The 16393-nt window shown below is 41.3% G+C and overlaps 1 pseudogene across 1 annotated transcript in view; it reads left to right on the plus strand.

The window, feature by feature from the left end:
- LOC309632359 (large ribosomal subunit protein uL22m pseudogene) overlaps positions 1-15950 on the plus strand; it is an 86671-nt pseudogene extending 70721 nt beyond the window's left edge. The window contains exon 2 of the transcript XR_014249532.1: positions 13453-15950. The product of XR_014249532.1 is annotated as a large ribosomal subunit protein uL22m pseudogene (transcript). The remainder of the gene's footprint in view (positions 1-13452) is intronic.
- The last annotated feature ends 443 nt before the right edge of the window (positions 15951-16393 follow it).

The following is a 16393-nucleotide window of genomic DNA, read 5'->3' on the forward strand; positions in this document are numbered from 1 at the left end:
CATTGCAAGGGCAATCTTCAAGTGTCTCATACCCTGAGACATCCATAGATGTTATATTCTATTCAATAGAACAACAGATCTTTGAGCAAAACTGTCTAAGCAAAATCTATAGAAAATGATGAATCCTGTACTAAAGCTTAAATAAATAATAAAATTACAAAGCTTCTACAAAGACAGTTTGCAGAACATTAAGAAGGAAACTGAGGGGATTTTTAGTAAATGCCATTTATTCTCTTGTCAAAAAAGAAAATAAAACAGGGTTTTCTTTGTTTGTTTTGTTGATTTAGTTTGATTTGGTTTTTTATTGTAGAGACATAAAACATGGAAGACTATATGACTTAAATTGGTCATGAAAGTAATTATTTGCCCAAATATCTAAGTTATGAAATAAAATTTCATGTTTTATTGTATTTTGTTTTGCTTTTCAAGTGAACAGAGTTTTGAAAAAATGTACTTCTTTATATAGAGAAAATGATAAAGAGTAAAGTTTAAATGTTCCATAATCTCACTGACTAGATAACTATGTTGACGTTTAAAACCTTTTTAAAGTAATACAAGCCCATGTTTAAAAAAAACTCAAATAGTGCTGAGAGGTGTAAATGAAAAATAGACGTGCTCCTTCCCACCGACACCCCTCCCCAATCACCAGCCTCTTTTCCCAAAGGACCAATTTTTTTTTTTTTACAAATTTATTTATTTATTTACTTAGTTATTTATTCTGGGCTGCATTGGGTCTTCGTTGCTGCACGTGGGCTTTCTCTAGTTGCGGAGAGCGGGGGCTACTCTTCTTTGCGGTGCGTGGGATTCTCATTGTGGTGGCTTCTCTTGTGGAGCATGGGCTCTAGGCGCGTGGGCTCAGTAGTTGTGGCTCGCAGGCTCTAGAGCGCAGGCTCAGTAGTTGTCGTGCATGGGCTTAGTTGCTCCACGGCATGTGGGATCTTCCCAGACCAGGGATCGAACCCACGTCCCCTGCATTGGCAGGTGGATTCTTAACCACTGCGCCACCAGGGAAGTCCCCCAAAGGGCCAATTGTTAATAATTGCTTGTATATCCTTCCAGAAAAGGGAATGTATCCCCAGACACCTGCATATATATGTGTGTGTGTGTGTGTGTGTGTGTGTGTGTGTGTGTATGTATATAATTAAAAATTTTCACACTCATTTCATTATATTTTTTAAATATATATTTGCAGATCTTCCCATATTAGCACACACAGAGCTATCCCACTATTTTTAACAGTTGTATAATAGTTCATTATATTGTATACAGTAAGTATTTAACCAGTCTCCTACTGATTAACATTTAAGTTGTTTTTATTTTTTGTGAATATATCTGTAAAGACTTGGCAGTTGAATAGCTGGTGAAAAGATATCTACATTTAAAATTTTGACATAGATTGTCTAATCTGTTGAATTAGTTTTCTCTCTCACCAATATTTGAGAGTTACTATTTCTCCAGCGCAGGTATTATCAAAATTTTAGGTTTTCTCTCAAGAGAAATTCAATTTATAGTATTCCACTTTCATTCTTTTTTAAATGGACATTTAACTTAAGTGGACATTTTATTTAAAGAAAAACCAGAATGTTTTTGCTTTTGGAGTAAGTGATGTCTTACCTCAGTGATATGTGGACCCAAGAAGGAGAAAGAAAATATTTTGATTTCATAAGATTGGACTGGCAAATGTGGCTAAAACCAAGTAGACCAATGAATTTTAGGAAACTTTTTAAAAAGAAGATTAAACTGATGACTCTCCTGTTCAAAAGATCATGTGCAGCTGTGGGGAGGGGAGAACGGGAAGTTGTTTAATGGGTAGAGTTTCAGTTTTGCAAGATGCAACGAATTCTGGAGGTTGGTTGCACAATGTGAATGTACTTAACACTATTGATCTGTACACATAAAAATGGCTATGATAGTGCATTTTATGTTAAGTGTATTTTACCACAATTTAAACAAAGATAATGTGCAAAATTACACATCTATACAGAAAAAAGAGTTCTCTAAAGTGTAATTTCAGAAGTGTAAGGGAAGAGCCTGTACCAAAAATCCAGTCAAGTACCTTCAGGGGCCAATTAATGCCATCACATAATCAGATAAGGTCCAGAATGCAAAGCTCCCTGGTAATGGACTCCAGTTTAATCTAAGGCTCAAATGGCTAATATCGGCAGCAGTAATTGTTCCTCTTCTGATATGGAAGAGTTGTCTGCTGTACCTGATAACCACCAGGACACTTCCCCAACTGGGAAAGCACCTGTTCTCTGGGTTCTGATCAAATATGTCTTCAAATAAACTTGCGCTCATCGTCTTCAATTCTAATGAGCAGATCTTCTACCTGGAGTTGAAGACGATGCAGGACCACCGAGAATAGGAAGACCACAGTGAGGACCAAGGGGCTCTGACACACACCATTGTTTAAAAGCACTCTATAATATTTTTCTTTGTCATACCTCACAGTCACTGTGTGAGAAAAACCAGAATGAAAGGGAGAGTGAAGTCTCCAAAACTGAGAAAATAATAACTTTGTTCACAATGACTTTGAGTCTCAGGTCCTGATTAAGAGAACAGACAAATCACTTATAAAAATAAAATGCATTTATGTTGGAAAGATGACACAAATTTTAAGGAATTATCTAGTTAAAGTGTTAAACTAGATTCAATGGAAGTTGGACAGTTGCTTGCTGGCATTTGTACGTTACGTTTTAGCACAAAGCAGAGGTTGTCAACCTTGGGTGTACATTACAATCACCTGGGGAGCTTTTAAGTCTGATGTCTTGGAGTCATCCCAGACCAATTAATCAGAATCTCTGAGGTCGGTCTCCAGGTAATTCCAACGTGCAGCTAAGGCTGAGAACCACTGGCACAAAGATTCTCAACTTCAGTGTGCATAATCCTTGTGGGGTTTTCTCCTCCCTCAACAGAAATTCAGTTTAGTAGGTTTGGGATTTTCCCAAGATTTGCATTTCTTACATGCATCTCAGGTGATGCTGATGGGTATGGCTCTGGGGCACACTTAGAAAAACACTACTACAGTGACTGAAATTCCTCACTTTTCATCCTAATCACTGATCTCTTCTGCTTCTCAATAACCCTGGTCCCCTGGGCTTTGTTAATAAGGCTCTTTACCCCAAGCTAATAATTGTTATTGCTTGGTCTCTGGAACATGCCCAAGATTTTCACATATCCCTCGCAACTGAATGGCTCTAAAATGGCCACATAAGCCAATGAAGTCCTGACCAAGGTTGAACAGGGTGGAAAAATTACATCATGGTCTCTGCACGTCATGCTTTTGCTAACAACTCCTGGAGTCATACTTTAAAAAACAACACCACAATATGCAACACTATCACCAACATCAAACTGTATCATTAGGGTTGTTCTGCTGAGTCACTATGAACCTGAGAATATTTTTAAGTAAACTTTTGCAGAATTGGTCCTCTGAAGTGTGCACTTGCATTTTTCCTTCTGAAGTTTCGTGTTTATTAAATTCTACCATGATTGTTTTACTGCTGCTCAACTAATCACCTTAATGTCACTGGCAAATGATGGTCTTATGTCTGTTCCATGACTCAAGTTATCAAGAGAAATATGAAATATTCTGATGCTCAGGACAGGTCCTGTACATTTGCACTTTCTATTTCCCCCAGGCCCCCCTAGAACTTTATATGCCTTGTTTGAATAATCATACCAGAATGGGGTGGTCAGAGTCAACACAGTGGAGTGAAAGAGAATGGGCTGTGAGAAGAGATGAATCTAGTTCAGATTCCCTGCTTCACTTCTAGTTGTACGATCTTAGGCAATAACTTAATCTTACAGTGCTTCACTTTTTTTTCCTTCTGGAAATGTGCAGCTAAAATACCTCCCTCAAAGGAGCATTTTGGCAATGATTAAATGAAATGCAGAAGTGTTTCACACATTGGTTGACACACAGTAAGGTGCTTGATAAATAGGGTTTTTTTTTTCTTTCATGTAATATATGATTGATAACATGAACAGCTGAGAGTATAAATATAGACATTCTTCTAACTTATTCAGCTCAAAGAAATTATGGGAAAGGAAAAATAATCCAAGCTAGTGTTGGACTAACCCTCAGAAGTTCACTCAACCAAGGGTGACTGGGTTAACTCTAGCATCAGGCAATGTTGGGCAGGGGACACTCTGGGTCCTAGGTGGGATTCAAGCCAGGAGACCTAAAGCCAAGGCTGAGAATGAGGCATGGGGTGAAGCCAAAGAGACCAACCTGAGCCAAGGAGAGGCAGAGGCCGGTGCTCAAAGGCAGCGGAGGTCAACACCGAGCGACAGCCAGCTCTCAGTGAACCTGGAAGAAGCCTAGAGGAGGCAAAGGGTCGGCCTCAAGGAAGAGACCAGGAGCCCAAGAGTCTGCATGGGGGAGATGGTGGAGCCTGGGCCAAAAGGGACTCTACGGCAGGAAGGGCCATGCTGAGGCCGTCTATGAGACAGCTTACAGTCTTCAGAGTCACTCTCATCTTTTTATATTAGTCTGGCTAAACTTTTCTGTCCTCATCATAGTCTCTCCTTCTGGTAGGCTTTCTTTGATGGGTATAAATGTATTCTTCTATAATTAGACACTCTGCTAGGAAGTGTAGGCTAAATAACGTAACTCTAAAATCTCAGTGGCTTAGCACAATAAAAGTTTATTTTAAGCTGTATAGCTTAAAATAAATACAGTCCACTGTATAGCTGTGGAGGTGGGTAGGAAGGGGACTCTGCTTTCCATTATGGTTTATCACAGGATATTGAATACGGATCCCCGTGCTATACAATAGGACCTGGATGTTTATCCATTCTATATATAATAGTTTGCATTTGTTAATCCCAAATTCCCAGTCCAACCCTCCCTGCCCCCCTCCCCCTTGGCAGCCACAAGTCTGTTCTCTATATCTGTGAGTCTATTTCTGTTTTGTAGATAAATTCATTTGTGTCATATTTTAGATTCCACATATAAGTGATATCACATGGTGTTTGCCTTTCTCTTTCTGACTTACTTCGCTTAGTATGATAATCTCTAGGTCCATGCATGTAACTGCAAATGGCATTATATCATTCTTTTTTATGGCTGAGTAATATTCCACTGTGTGTGTGTGTGTGTGTGTGTGTGTGTGTGTGTGTGTGTGTGTGTGTTTATCTTCTTTATCTGTTCATCTGTCGATGGAAGTTTAGGTTGTTTCCATGTCTTGGCTGTCGTGAATAGTGCTGCTATGAACACGGGGGTGCATGTATCTTTTTGAATTATAGTTTTGTCCCAATATATGCCCAGGAGTGGGGTTGCTGGATCATATGGTAACCCTATTTTTAGTTTTTTAAGGAACCTCCATACTGTAAATTGGCAGTTACCAATTTACATTCCCACCAACAGTGTAGGAGGGTTCCCTTTTCTCCACACCCTCTCCAGCATTTGTTATTTATAGACTTTTTAATGATGGCCATTCTGACCAGTGTGAGGTGGTACCTCATTGTAGTTTTGATTTGCATTACTCTAATAATTGGCAATCCAACAGGAATTCTTAATTCCTTTTTTTGTCATGTATTCTTTTGGAAGTTAATTGAAAATTTATGGACTTTATCTCAGCATAAAGTATTTAATTGTGTAAAAGAAAATGCACAGTATTACAAAGGAAACCAACTAAAGCAAAATACTGTTATCAAAATAGTAAAAATACAACACTGTGATAAAGTAATATATGTGCTTCTTTATCAATATGTGATATTTTTCACCCAGGGCATCATTGTGCTGGAGGACTTCCAAAGAGTCACTGGGTACTCACTGCTAAACCTGAATCAGGGTCAGCACCCCAGTCAAGCACTTACCATGTGCTTATGTACATTGTTCTAGCTATCTACTGCTGTGTGCAAACTACCCCTAAAACTTGGTGGCTTAAAACAACATTTTTATTTTGCTGGGCAATCTGTCTAGGATCTACATGGCACCCCCTAGGGCAGCTGGGGTTTCCAGTAGGTATCTTCCAAGATGGCATCTGCATTCACATGTTTGGCACCCCAGTGCTCCTCGGCCCCCATCTCTGCATGGCTTAGGCTTCTCATGGCATGGTGGTCTCGGGGTGGTCATACTTCCTAGGTGGCAGCTGGCTTCCAAGAACAAGTATTCCAAGAGATACAAGTAGAAGCTGGGACTATAAATATGGATACTTTTCTAACTTGATCTAGTCTGTGAAATTATGAGAGAGGGAAAATAATTCCAGCTAGTATTATACCCTCAGAAGGTCACACAGCCAGTGGTGACTAGGTCAACTCCAGCATCAGGTGATGTTGAATGGGGGCCATAGCGTCACTTCTGCCATAGTCTAGTGGTCAAAATAGTCATAGGGCTCACCTGGATTCAAGGGGGAATGGACACTGACCTCACCTCTCAATGGGAGGGATATCAAAGAGATTGTGGCCATCTTTAATCTGCCATATATATAAAATCTCATTTAATCTGTGTAATAACACTATGAAGTAGGCATCACTGTCTCCATTTTACTGATGAAGAGACAGAACCTCAAAGAAGTTAAGTATTTTGTACAAAGTTACAAACCTAGTGAGTTTGAAACTAGGCTAGTCTGATTCCAATGACTGGGCTCTTAATTACTATATATTCTTTATTCCACTTGACTTTCCTTGAATCTATTACTTAGAAAGCAACACAGAATCTATCAGAAAAGTAAAACAGTACTATCCAACATTCATTCTCTCCCTCTTCCCAAATTTATTTGGAATAGCAAATCACCGCACTAAAAGGCCATATTCCACAGTCTGCTTTACGTATTTTGTCCAGTGAGATATAAGAAGGAGTATTGTGTAACTTTCCGACAGTGTCCTTAAAGAGAGAGTTCTTTTATCTCTTCTGGGTGTCATGCAGACGTGATCACTGGCACTCAGTAGCAATTTTGGAACATGAGGCAACATGCTAAAGTGGCAGAATAGTAACAGAGAAGAAGCCTGAGTCTCGATGATACTGACCTTGAGAAGCTACCTCTGGACTCTGTTAATTGAGAGAGAAACAAATTTATAGCTTGGTCCAAGCCACAGTAATTTAGAGTTTTTCTGTTTCTTACAGTTGAACCTAATCCTAAATAATATAGAAGAGATATGTGTATGAGTATAAACTTAGTCATGACAGCTTTACCTTAATGATATGGACGTTTAAGGAAGCAGGGAATCATCAACAAACTGAAACTGCATCATAGAGAAGAGGTGTCTGAGAGCAGTTCAAGAAAGATTGGAAAACTCTATGTATTTGTCCACTTTAAAATACTACAGAGTGACTAGCATTATTTGCCAAGGAATGGGAGATAATTGGAGGCAAATTCTCAGGCCATGCTTGTTTTTAATACATATAAATAGGGCTGCCCTGAGGGAAACTTATAAACTGTACCCCTCTCAAGTTTCTTGACCATTGGTGATGTTTTCTTAGGATTGGTTCTGGGCCCAATAGTCTTTTTATTTCCTTCGGTGGTCTGTGTAATGGAACATAGAAGTAGCTCATTATATTTCTAAAATAAATTTTCAGCATACGAAGAGACAGGCCCTTAATTTGGAATGGTTTTGATTTAGTTGGAGAAGTTACCAGAGACCACACATAGAAATGAGATTCATCCACTGAAATGAGAAAGAATGTCTTTAAGTCTCAGGGTCCCTCAGTGAAGGAAGTGGGCAAGATAGTCCCCAGGGTTCCTTCTAGTTTTAGTCTTTAGTATGAAGATGAAAAACCATATGAATATGATGGTCAAAGCTGAAAAATATCCAGTAACTTTTAGTGGTTCGTATGAGTATGTTATTAAAGTGAAACAGTTGTAAAAGCAAAAACATATACAGTTAATTGTGTGGTAGTTCTTACCTGAGCATGTGGGTCAGCATTCTTAGTTGCAAGCAAAAGGAATTCTGACTGATTTAAGCAAAAAAGCAATTTCACAAAAGGCCCTTGGAGTAAGTCACAGCATCTCCAGGAAGGCCACACTCAGAACCCAGGTGAGAATCAGAGCCCAAATCATGCCAAAGGACACATGATAGGGACATGTCTGCTGTTCCCACTAAATGTTTGGGTGCCCCTGTGGGCTCCACAGGGCACAATGAATTCTTGACCTTTCCAGCTTCTTTGCCTCACTCATTCCAGATTTAAAGTCTCAGCAGAAGCATCTGATTGGCCAAGACTGCATTACACACCTGAGCCCAAACTTCCAGGGATGGTGAAATCAAGGATCGGGGTCTCCCACTGAGACTTATGTAATGGGGAATTCCCCCAAACATAGGAAAGGGCTCCTTCAAATTCTCTACACGTTTCCACTACATCTGGTATACTGAGGATCATCTCTATTAAGTGTATCTACAAGTGTATTTATTATATAGGTTCTGCTGCATGATCAGAGACCCAAAGTAACTGTGACTTACACAGGGTAGAAATTTATCTACTCTCATGTTACAGTCAGGAAGCAGATGGTCCCAGGCATGGGATGGAGGTTTTGCCCCATGAGGTCATTCAGGGATCCAAGTTTTTTCCACCTTATTGGTCTGTGATACTTAGGATATTGCCCTTACCCACACAGTCCAGTATGACACACCATTACATCCACACCCACATTGCAAAAATGGAGGAATGATGGGCAGGCCCTTCCATTAAGAAACATCCCAGAGTTGAACATATTTCCCATCACATGCAATTGGCCAGCTCTCAGTAACGTGACCACACTTAATGGTACAGGAGGTTAACAATGCAATCTTTTTACTGAACATCTATGTAAATGTCTACCAATCAAGGGTTCCATCACTGTAACAGAAGGGAAGAAAAGATACCAGAGGACAATCAATATTGAAGCAATCTCTCCCTCAACAAATAGCAGGTTGAAACTTTAGCAAATAAGATTAGACAAGAATATAATAGAATTTTCTGTGAGGGTTGCTGAACACAGTTACTTTAGAATGTGAGAAATGCCTCCAAATGTCTTAAAATGGGACAGTGCTTCGTATGTAATGAAATGGGTTGAGAAAAGGGACAGTTCATGCTCAGTCTCAGCCTTAATGTTTATATTCAGAAATGACAAAGGTTAAAAGACAGGACTGAATGAAAGTTTAAAGGTCTTTCTTGGGGCAGATTGCTATAGCCAGAGTTGGATGCTTGGCGGAATGTAGCGGGTCAATCCAAATGCTCCTCTGGGTCTTTGTAGAAAATGCAGTGGCCCCTAAGGAGGTCAGAGAGGCCTTGGGGCTAGAGGAAATAGAGAAAACACCGGGAGAAATTCACAGATGAGAAATACAAGGGCAAATTGGGTGCAAGTTCAAAGCTGTGGAAATAGCATGGAAAGTTAGAGGGCACTTGAACGTCTGAGTTATCTTGCAACATGCTCCTTGGGGCAAAGAGTAATGGGGCTCTAAGCCACTGGCAGCAAGGGCAGAGGGCAGTGCCCAGAGAATGATGGCTGGGTCAGAACCTCCCAGGATCACTGCCGCCCCGCCGACAGGCTCCTGGGCTGACTCTTCTGAACCGCACTTTCTGAAGCAGTCTTCAAGCAACTAATTTCCTAGGAGAGCAGTCATGCCTGGCTCATCTCCACCACTGTACATGTCCCAAAAGCTTTTTATAGGCATTCTCTTTCCTCATGCTTTCAGGTTTATTATAAAGATATACATGTTACCCAAGCAACCTATGTGTGTCACACGGAGCTTTGGTTCAGTATTAGTGTTTTTGATGCCTTCTATTTTTTTTTCACATTATATAAATTTATTGAAAAACACTAATAAAAATATAGATTCCTGGACTGATACTAACACTTCTAATATAGTATTAATAGTAACCAGTATTTGTTTATTGACTTAGTGCTTCACATGTACTTTCATATTTTTAAAAAATTGAGGTATAATTGACATACAACATTAGTTTCAGGTGTACAACGTGATGATTCTATATTTGTATATATTGGGAGATGATCACCACAATAAGACTTATTCACATCCATCACCGCACATACATAATTTCTTGTGTGTAAGAACTTTTAAGATTTACTCTCCTAGCAAATTTCAAACACGCAGTACAGTATTATTAACTAAAGTTACCATGCTGTACATTACATACTCATGACTTATTTATTTATTTATTTATTTATTATTATTTTTTAACATCTTTATTGGAGTATAATTGCTTTACAATGTTGTGTTAGTTTCTTATTTATTTTATAGTTAGAAGTTTGTACCTTTTGTCTCTCTTCACTCATTTTGCCCACCCCTAACCTCCTCCTCTGGCAACCACCGATCTGTTCTCTGTATCTATGAGGTTGGTTTTCTGTTTTAGATTCCACATATAAGTGAGATCACATGGTACTAGTCTTTCTTTATGACATTTCACTTAGCATAATGCCCCCAAGTTCCATCCATGTTGTTAAAAATGACGAAATTCTTTTTTATGGCTGAATGATCTTCCATTGTGTATATATACCACATTTTCTTTATCCATTCATATGTCGATGGACACTTAGGTTGTTTCCATATCTTGGCTATTGTAAACAATGCTGCAATGAACATGGGGGTTTCTTCTACTCCTGGTCTACTGCCGTTAAGTTGAGGCAAGTCCAAGGAGTATTTTTCAGAAAAAGATGGCTAACGGCCTATTTATTGCTTTCCCTAGTACAATAACATGTTCTAAATTCTTCCCTATTCCACCACTGAACAACAACAAAAAATCAATAGCCTTGTCCATTGATGGATGAATGGATAAGCAAAAATGTGGCATATACATACAATGGAATATTATTCAGTCTTAAAAAGGAGGGAGATTCTGACATATGGTACAACGTTGATGAATCTTGAAGGCATTTTGCTTAGTGAGATAAGCCTGTCATAAAAAGACAAATACTGTATTAATTCCACTTATATGAGATACTACAGTAGTCACATTCACAGAGACAGAAAGTAGAATGGTGGTGGCCAGGGCCCAGGGAGAGGAGGGGAATGGGGAGTTAGTGTTTAACTGGTATAGAGTTTCAGTTTTTGTAAGCTGATAAGACATCTGGAGATGGATGGTGGTGATGGTTGTACAACAATGTTAATGTACTTAATACCACTGAACTGTACACTTAAAAATGGTTAAGATGGTAAATTTTGTGTTATGTATATTTTACCAAAATAGAAAAGATTTGGAAAAAAATATCAGTAGCCTCATCTGAGTTCCCCATGGATACAATGGACTGGTCTTCCACATTCTTCTTTCTTTTCTAGTACCTACCTTCAGACTTCTCCAAGCAGTGTTTTTATAGTCTAGTTCTAAGTGTCTAAGTTCTAACTGTCTGTAAGTGCTATAATATCACTGGCTGTGATAGGTTTATAACCTCTTTGTGGGGATTTAATCAACCCTCCTTCGTGGCTTCCTTCAAACTCTGTCTTTTTTCTTATTTGACTTTATTTTTATTTCTCAATTGTCTACGTTGCTCAGATCCTATGTCAGTGGTTAAGAGCACAGGCTCTTCATTTAGACTGCCTGGATGAAGTCCTTGCTCTACTGCTTATTTTCAGTGGGCCCTTGGACGAGTGACTCAACCTACCTGTGTCTGTTTCCTCCTCTGTATAATGGTGATAATAACAGTATCTAGGCATGGTATGAGCTTTTAATACACATAAAGGGCTTAGGACAGTGCCTGTCACATAGTAAGCACTCAAGGAATATTTGCTATTATAATAAAATTGACTATTATTATTTCCAGAAGTTCTTTCTGGGAGTCTTCAGTAGGAAGCATCTCTTGATGTTCCTAGCAAGTCTGCCCTCCCTTGTTCTGGTAAGAATACATCTCTTTACTTTGGGTAACTGCCATTCTAAGTGATTCTATTAATCTTGGTCCCACCCAGATTCCAAAGCACTGTATGGGCATTTAACCCAGGCCTGGCCAATCAGACAGTACTTCATTCCTCTAGCAGCAGTGACTGGTTCAAAGTGTGGGCCTGGGATCCAAGGAGGGCCAATCAGAGTTCTTCTTTGGCACTGACAGGCAGATGCTGGCATACAGTAGTCTGTCTTTGCTCCAGGGCCGCTGAGCTGAGACAATGAAAGCTTTGAGATACAGGCAGCCATCTTCCCTGTCTGCAAAGAGGAAGCGCATCTGAGATGGGAAGCAGTAAGGCCAATACCCACAAGAGAAAAGAACTGAGAGATGGTGGGCTGGGGTAGGGAGGAGAGGGACAGACAAGGGCCTCTAACTTTGAGGGGGCTGGCAACCCTCTGTCTGCTCCTATCCTGACTTTCCCAGATCTGGAAGCCCAGAGAGTCTCTTTTTGCTTAAGGTGCTTTGAGCTGAGTTGTTGTCATTGTAACTAAAAAACTCATGGCTAGGATGCCCTTTACACTCAATTTGTTCTTCTCCCCTTCCTTCCCTCCTTTCCATTCCTTTCTTCCCAGACCCCTGAGTGACAAGGCCCTTGTTCTGAACTGGGACTGCCAGACTCCTACCCTGCAAGACCCACTTCTCTTCTTCTCTTGGTTGAGGAGTTTTCCACCTCTAGCTAATTTTCCTCGTTTCCTTTGCTGGGATCACCAGCTGTGTCCTTATTTCCTCATTTCTTCTTAAGTGTCTCCTCACTGCCCACTCCCCTACCCCCCAACCTTTTTTGTCACCTCAGACAACTTCTCTGTCTTCCTGTGAGCAGATGTACCAAGCTCAGCTTTTCCTCTTTTGCTTTTGTTCTGCATCTTTGCAGCTGGTACCTTTATGCCCTTCTTTTCTTCTGATATTAATCTTGGAATATTTGTATAAATGTGTTCCTTTTCGATACAGATATCATATAGTAACCCTCTTGCACCCACCCTGCCAATTTTTTTTTTTTTTCACTCTAGAAGACACTGCTGTGTTATGTTTCATACCTGAAACACTTCCCAACTATGCATTCCTCATCTCTGGTTGCTCCCTGTATCCAGTGGAATTATCAGGCCCCAAATGAAAACTACCAGCATGTATCTTATTTTACTCTACTCACGCCAATAGTTTTGTTTCTCACTTATTCCTCCAGTCAAGCCCCAAACCAACCCCTTTATCTAGGGCTGTTAAAGTCTCTGAGTTATTTAAAGGCACGTTTAGCTCTTACTTAGATTACAATTCCAACTGATAAATGTAGAAGGAATTAAGAATATAGAAGTCAGGGGCTTCCCTGGTGGCGCAGTGGTTGAGACTCTGCCTGCCAATGCAGGGGACACGGGTTCGAGCCCTGGTCTGGGAAGATCCCACGTGCTGCGGAGCAACTAGGCCCGTGAGCCACAATTACTGAGCTTGCGCGTCTGGAGCCTGTGCTCCGCAACAAGAGAGGCCGCGATAATGAGAGGCCCGCGCACCACGATGAAGAGTGGTCCCCACTTGCCGCAACTAGAGAAAGCCCTCGCACAGAAACGAAGACCCAACACAGCCATAAATAAAAAATAAAAAATAAAAAACAGAAACACGAATAATCTTTAAAAAAATAAAAAAGAATATAGCAAGTCAACATTAGGCACATACCTAGCGGTAAGCGTGGTAGGTAAGAACCACTGATGGATGCTATAGTTCGTGAGCAGAGTATGAGGAGAAACAGGGTATTTGCATAGTCTCAAAGAATCTCCCCACGAGATATATATTGGTTACAAAGGGGAAAATTATAACTTTACGCTGGAGAAACTTAGAAGACATCACCTTAACCAGGTGATCAAGATGAACATCACCACTGGTAAGACATATCAACATCATATAACCATAATATAATGCATTGATAAGTGTACAATATTCCTTCTGAGATGTTCTTGCCAAAAATGTACAACCTCAGTCGAATCATGAAACATCACCAGACAAACCCAAACTGAGGCACATTCTGTAAAATAACTGACCGGTCCTCTTCAAAAGTGTCAAGGTCATGATAAGGAAAGACTGAGGAACTCTCGCAGGTTGGAGGACACGAAGGAGTCGGGAGAAATGAAAGCATTTGACCCCGGATTGGATCATGGACAAAAAAAGGACAGGAGAGGACAAGCAGGGAAATTTGAGCAATGTCTGTAAATTAGGCAATGCTGTTATCGATGTTAATTTTCTAATTAGATAACTACACTGATTTATTGTCTGGGTTACAGCCTGGGCTAAGGATTTTATAAAAGCTGCTCAGATGTTTCTAATATGAAAAATTGGAGAACCACTGATCTCAGTTTATGGCAAAGGAGGGAAGTCTTAAATACGAACAGCGGCCTGTAAACTAGCTGCAGCTTGTCCCACCAGCCCTTTTGTATCAAGTCCTTGCAAAGATTGCAACTAGCCACCACCTTGGTCAGGACTCTGTGATGAACTGGACTTAGAGGCGGGGCACCAGAAGGTCAGAGAGAAGCCAGGTGTGACTGCGCCCCATGTCCAAACCTCCCAGCCCGCCCCCCCATCCGGCCACTGCTGTGATGACCAGTTTCCTGTGGGCTTTGATGGACCTCGTGCGGATGCACTTGAGCCTGTGCAGTGAACCTCTCAGTTCTGGCCTTGGGGTTTTGATGATGCTGAGGCAAGGGACGCCTGTGGGAACCCACCCAGCCCAGAAGCGTGGGGGAATTAACGACCGTTCCCCATGTCCGCCCCTCCGTGGACAGTTCAGAGGTGCATTCCATCAGCTCTTCAGAAGGTCTGGTCAGGACGGAGCACCAGGTGTCCTTAGCAATGGCCAGTTCAGTTTCATATCCTTGTATTGTTTCTCTCTCCTTCCCTGTTCCCCTCTCCTGTCCTGCCCTATTGCTCCCAGAATCACATTCCCCAATAAACAACTTACAAGTTCCAGGAAAGATGGCAGTGGCAAGACTGAACGTTTGGATGCGTTATGGATGCAGAATCTGAGGGGGAAGCTGGTCTTGGGGTTTCTTTCATCTCATAACATTTTACCCTAATCACATATCCACACCAGTGCTTCTCTTGAAATTTCTCGAAAATGGGAGAATAAAATTGTTTATCCTCCACAGCTACCTGAAGAACCTCCTCAGAGACCAGCTGAAATCTACCATTGTCGAAGACAAAGTACAGCAAAGACAAGATGTGGTATTTGGCAAAACTGATTCGAGGAATGTCCACTGAACAGGCTTTAGCTCAACTGGAATTTAGTGACAAAAAAGGGGCCCAAATAACGGAGGAGTTTCTCTTAGAAGCACAAGACATGGCAGCGAGAGACCACAATGTGGAATTCAGATCCAGCTGAATATATACAGCTGAGCCCACTTCAGGGTGAGGCCAGTACCCGAAACACATCCGATACCACCATGGAGGTGGCTTTGGGATCATGGAGGTTTGGTGCCATTATTTTGTGAAGTTGGTGGAAGGCCTCCCACCTCCACGTGAGATACCAAAGACAGTGTCACCCACACCAAAGAATATATTCAGGAGCTTCGAAACCGGACCATCACATTCACACTCTGTGACGGGGAAATTCAGAATCCACAGTGTATATATTTTACCATTTGTTTCCTAAAAACCAACAAAAATTAAAGACAAATGCTTTTTATGAAGGAAAAAACCACCAAATCTGAAGGCTCTATTTTTCAGAGAACCAAGGCCAAGATACCTTCGGTGAAAACAATAGAAGGACACAACATTAAGGCCATCCTGGAAACTCCAGGATGTCTGATAAGATTCTCTTCTGCTCTTTGTGCTTCCTGCCCCTCTTGCCTTCTCTTTTTTATGGGAAGCAAAAATGGCTAGTCCAGTATCCGCCTGCTTTCCTTTTGGCTAGTCTGCCCTAATTCTTCAACTTCCCTCTGCTCTCCCTCTCCTTCACTGGCTCCATTTGCAGCTGACAGCTCATCTCCACGAGCCTCTCGGCCAAAGCCAGCAGCAAACTGGCTGCTTAAACAGCTTTCCTGCTCTGCTTCAAGCAAGTCCCTCTGGTCAGCTCCTGCTGCCGCCCTGGCAGCTCTCCTTTCCTCCTCCAACCTTGGCATCTCTGCGTTCACAGGTAGCTCTGGCTGCCCTTCCCTTCTGACCAGTCGACCTGCCACCCAAGTTCCCCATCTGTACCTTCAGGCCTTGCAACTTTCCTCCAGGGAATCACCGGCATCACCTCATCAGCTTCTTTTCACACACGCTGCTCATGCACTCATGCTCTTTTGACGAGGGCAGCAGTGCTGTGGGGCAAATGGAGAAAGAATCAGTGAAGAAATAGTCCCTAAGGATGTCATTAGGGTGACGCCGGGAGGGGAGGGAGGCCCCGGAGGGTTGTCTTCTCTGGCCTAAGGATTTTGTTTTTTTAAAGTGTAAACTCAAGAGTGTTTTCTTTATGTAATGTCCTAAGGATTTTGATGGCTCTCCTTCCTCTGTGGACATGAAGTAGTCGTGCTGCTTCTGGGAGTGAGCCCCTGTACCTCTACTCCCCAGGGTAAGCCACGTCTCTCAGCCTTTTTCCTCACTCTGAGTTAGTC

Source organism: Balaenoptera borealis (assembly GCF_965194805.1).
Source record: "Balaenoptera borealis genome assembly, chromosome: 7".
Taxonomy (NCBI): Eukaryota; Metazoa; Chordata; class Mammalia; order Artiodactyla; family Balaenopteridae; genus Balaenoptera; species Balaenoptera borealis.